We start from the raw sequence: 5,342 nt of genomic DNA, 5'->3' as shown, positions 1-5,342 counted from the left end.
AGAAGGCCAGGAGGATGGAAAGGGATGTCTGCACAATATCCGCAGACAGCTGCAGATTATCGTCCCGTGCTACCAAAGCTGTTTGAGTGTCTTGCCCTGCCTGCATCCAGATAGGGCCAAACATAAACACAGGTTATTAGATTTGAGTAGAGGAGCGTTGGTAGCTTTTGCAAGTGCGTGCTTGGTTAGGAACAAAGGGCATGACACAGAGGAGCTGATGACTAGTACCAGGGTGGCTAGGGGAGTTTCTTGAGTTTCAGAGATAATATTGCTCATTTGAAAGAGGAAGGTAAGCTTCCCCACTTGAATGGGCTCCAGTCATGGAGGTACCAGGTGAGCAGACCAGTTCAGAACATTTTTGCTGGATAAAATGTCTCCAAAGTATGTTTCATTTAAGCCAAAATGTTTCATGGAAATGTAGAAGTGCATTTAAAAAATTTGTCAGAGACTCTGTGCTTGGTGATTTGGGCATTAGGGGAAGAGATGGGAGAATTCTTTTAATTTCCTAGCCTCCCTGGTTGAAAGTGATCAGGGCAGTAAAAGAAAAATTACTTTTAATCAATATTATGGCTATAAGACTATGCCTGTCATATTCCACTTCAAGGGATAGTTCAGTACAATTCCCTTTTTAGCAAAATATTTGAAAGATTTTCTTTTATTCTCATCTTAAATAAAACTACCTTTCACATTTTGGAAGCTAAAAACTTCATTATCATCCCCTAGAGACTTCAGCTGACAGCCCTCTGTCTAACACCAGATGTGAGGTTAATCAGCCTCTGGCTGAGACCAGTACGTGTTGAAGAGTACATACTGTGAGTCTGTATACTCCAGACATGCAGATGGGCTACGTGGTACCCTGTAACAGACAGCAGATTCGTGATGTATAGGAAGGCTTCCCAAATGTGCACCAGATTTTCAGCAAATTGGGAAGAAGTCTAGAACTGCAAAACATTTTAAGGACTCAGAATTAATGGACTGGTTTACCATGCCAACTAGCTTCACTGTTTGGTGTAGGGTGACTTCAGTGGGCGGCTGTGGAGAGAACATTCTTTTAATGTATAATATGGCTTAAGACTGAGCTCTGATCTGGTAGTAAACAGAGATTTTAAAAAAAACAATCCACCTTATATCAGTCTGACTCACTGGAAAATTCCCAAATGTGCAGAGTAAGTAATTATTTTGTAAAAATTAGGCATACCTGTCTCTGAATGCTTACACAGTGAGTGTGCATGGGCAGGCACAGAGGAAAAAGCTGTAGTTCTTTAAGCTGAAAGGAAGAGATGGCATCTGGCTCTTCTGCTGCCACAGTTGCAAAAACACAGAAAAAAAAGTCAAAGAAAGTCAAAGAGGTCCTTGGAACCAAGATGAAAAACATTTGGGATTCTGGTAGCAAAACAGATAATGGCATTAAAGAAATTTAAAACTGTCCTGAATAATAGCAATTTGCTACTGCTGCTGTTGAGTAAACACAACAGATTCTTCTGCCTGTGACAGTTCTGCCATTAGCACAAGAGAATCATTCATACCACAGCATCGAAGAAAACAAACAGAGATCTGTACTTAATTTGCAGTGAAACCCTGAGACAGCAGCCTCAAGAAGATGAGGACAAAGGACCTTGACAATACCCTCCACAAGCTGCACCTATAATATGAGTGAAAAGAACATGTGTGTGATCAGAAAATCAATGAAACAGCGTGCGGCTCTGCAAGAAACAAACGAAGAAACTGTCAACCAGAAGCAGAAGAGGTAGAGCATGTGTGCGCTGGGTGAGCTCACAGCACATTCAAGGCAAAGGGGGTAAAGCACTCCTAGGACTGAGGAAAAGTTGCAAACGACAGGCTACACTGCAGAGGATGGAGGTAGAATAATCTGAAGAATTATCAGAGAAAATCAGATTGAAGGGGATCTAGAGAGGTCACTAAATCCACCCATTAGCCCAAGGCACAATTAAGCTTTCCTCTCATCGCCTTCCAGGACAAGCAAAAAAGTCCTCATTGTAGTGGGTGCAAGGATGCTGAAATCCACATGAAATCCCAACTCCTTCACTGAACCAAGTACAATCGTTTTCCATTACTGTGGAGGCTAGTTGGTATTTTAAAATGTCAGACAACTACTGCAGTCCCTCTCTTTATTAAGACCTTTCACTTTGTGAATTATCCATTCAACTCTAGCTCTGAGGTCAGACAAGATAACTACTCATCAGACAGATGTCCATTCCTCAAGCAGGCAAGCCCATGTGCACAGCCCCACCGTGACTGACATGAGCTGATTCTTTCTGTCAGAAGACCTTGCGAGTGGTCGGAGGACAAACCGTTCATCTCAGGTGAGCTCTCCACTGATCCATGACGCAGGCTGAAAGGGCAGTGCAGGGAAAACAGCCTGTGTCCCATCTTTTTCTTGTCAAATAAGACTTTACTCACCAAAGCTGGCAAGCCGGCACTTTTGACAAACACTTGAATTAATCTGTGAAGGTGTAAGATAAAAGTGACACAACTGATGTCAGTACTGATGGGGGTGTCTTTTCTCATGGACTAGCTAGTCGCTAATGAGCAGTGGGTATTTGCATCTTGTCTTGGATTAATTGCTGCATCTACTGCTACCCTGGCAGTTCTGTCAATAACAAAAACCTGTCAAAACCAGTGAATATAAGGGCTGGTTATAGCCCTTAGAATAATAATGGAAATGGCTACAAAGTGCTGAGGGAAGCTGGGCTTTGAGATGGAAGATGATGAAAATTCAATCAGTGACTCTCCCACCTTTCAAAAGATGTTCTTTTACTTCTGGAAGTGAATAATGGTAATGATTTTTACCTGAGTAGTGCTGGGTGGAGATTCATTTTATTAAAAAAAAGGTCTGTTTCTAATCACTTTGCTGCCAACTAAGAGTGCATAATAAAAGGCAATAAATTAACCATTTCACTCTAAACAAAATCTAAGAGTTACAATGAAAATTCAATTGCAAGAAAAGTCCTTTGACAGTAAATAACATTTTATAGCACATGTAAATAACAGTTCAAGTGACTCAATTTAGCAGTGACAAAAGCTGTTTTCAATGCAGAGTAATTGTTCAAATTGCCCCCTTTCACAAAAAAACCCCAACCAGTTAAAATGAACCAATTTATGTAACATTGACAAGAATTGTTTTCAACTGTAGGCATTCTGTTAAAGCTGTTTAAAATTAAGTAGATGGTTGCCAAATTGATGCAATTACTTAGACATCATAAAAAGGGTTTTAAAACCATAAATGCATCTGCTAACAGTATTAAATTGAGGGAATTAGCCAAAAGGAGTTTTAACCTTGATCTAGTCACTGGGAATCTATTTGGACATGAGAAGTACTTTCATATATGTCTTACTGTACTTTATATTGGTAATTAAGGAGGGGAATTACCTGGAGATAAATCACCAATATGAGCTTCCAGAGGTGTACCTATCTGCAGCCAACATTAAACTATGCATTGTGGATGCTATGTTCACATTAAATGGTGCTGCATGAACTGTACTGATAGTATTCATCATTCTGTTTCATGTATGTACATTTTGTTATTTAGTCAATAAGTCTTATAGTGGAAAGCGTCTGGAAGCAAACCAACCCCATTAATGGAGAGCAATTGTATGAAACGAGGCCTGTGAAATTCCTCCAGTTGTCTCCATCTCTGGAGGAAAGCTTGGTGCTGTGCAGACCTGGACCTTGTCTGGCTGTAGGCAGTCCCTTGCACCTACAGTGCTGACTTGCGAGGTCCTGTGCGTGTGATGGCTCTTACAATGTTCTCAGAACAAGTTGTCTGGTATTAACTAATGTCGTCGGGATGAGGCACTGTTGCTGGTCTTACAACACTCACTTCAATCCTTTCTAGGTTGTGCTGTGTGGCTTTGGGCTAGTGACATATGGCCAGAAACACCAAGTTACATCAGTGCCACTGGCACTAATATAAGGTTCTTTAAGCCTCAATATTAGTTTTAGAGTGTGAGCCACAAAACATTTAGGTAAACCCTCAGAAGTGCAGTTTTCAATTAAGAAGTTTCCCAGGCCCCTATGGTTCTGCTCTGGCAGGACCTCATCCCAAATCACTGGGGTCCCTTGGTCAAGGAGGGCATCAAATCCGTGTCATCCTGTTCTTGTCTGCAGGATGGGATTGTCCCTTGAAAGAGAGTTCCAGATCTTAAATGCTGTTCTGACATAGATACTTTAGTTTGGAGGGACTTTGAGTCCTTGCCCTGCGCCTGGAGTTAGGCATCAAAACTCTAGAAAGAGTTTGAGTTTAGATAAACCTTTCTTTTTAGCATTTCCTAATGGCTATCTTAGGCAGCTCCCTTATTCACTATAATGGGTCTTGTTAGCCCTATTTGGAGATGCTTGACTTTCCCCACACACTGCTCAGGCACTTCTGAGCAGCAAATTTCTGTCCAGGATCCAGGCAACTTGCAAGAGCCTTGCGGCTTTCAGCACTGCAACACCTAACACCATTTCCAGATAGTTATCTCAGTTCCCATCTGTTAGTGGGAACAACAGTACTGTTTTATCTTAGAGGAGTAGTGTCAGATGGGTAGAAAAGGGTATCTGGTTGTCAAATGTTGTAATGAAGGAAGCCATATGAAAGAAAAAGAAGAACAGCTGAGCTGGACTTGTAATTTGATTAGCCTGAATCCCAATCAAACTTATTTGTCCATATTCTCTCCTAGGAGGAACAAAAACCTCACAGAGGAATAACACATGCTCAGAAAAGTTCAGTTGTGCGAGTTGCATTTTCCTGTGGGCCTTTTCTGTGCATCTTGATAAAAATTTTGGAGTTCATAGTTCTGCCACTCTGAGTGGGCTGTTAGACTGGGGAGGACAGGGGTACCTAGCAGCACTCTGCTTTGGGACTTAGGGAAAGTACTGCTTTCTGGGGCTGAGCATCCTTTACTGATGCTGAATGACTTTCAGTCAGGCTTTTTTGTGTTCATTGGTTTTGTGTCCTCCAGTCTGTCAAACTACAACAAGGCGAAGAGATTCCCTTATGAGTTGGAGGGTCAGGTAAGGAATGTGGCTACGTAGAGATCACTCTCTCAAAAAGTGCAGTTCCTAGTGCATAATCTTATTGCCACCTTTTAAGTGACCTGTGAGAATTACACCCTGTGGCACAGGAGATAGGTCTGATAGAGAGAACAGTAACAGGAGAGCCAGTGGCTCTGTTCTCAGCAGAGCTGCACCCACCAAAGAAAGGGTCATTAATCAAAAAAGTCTGGCTATCTGTCGTGGTTTAGCCCCAGCTGGCAACTAAGTACCACACAGCCGCTTGCTCACCCCCCCCACCCAGTGGGATGGGGGAGAGAGTCGGAAGGGGAAAAGAGCAAAAACA

Source organism: Aptenodytes forsteri, unplaced genomic scaffold, assembly GCF_000699145.1.
Source record: "Aptenodytes forsteri isolate BGI_AS27 unplaced genomic scaffold, ASM69914v1 Scaffold166, whole genome shotgun sequence".
NCBI lineage: Eukaryota > Metazoa > Chordata > Aves > Sphenisciformes > Spheniscidae > Aptenodytes > Aptenodytes forsteri.
The sequence above is the reverse complement of the archived record's forward strand: the minus strand, read 5'-3'. Positions refer to the sequence as shown.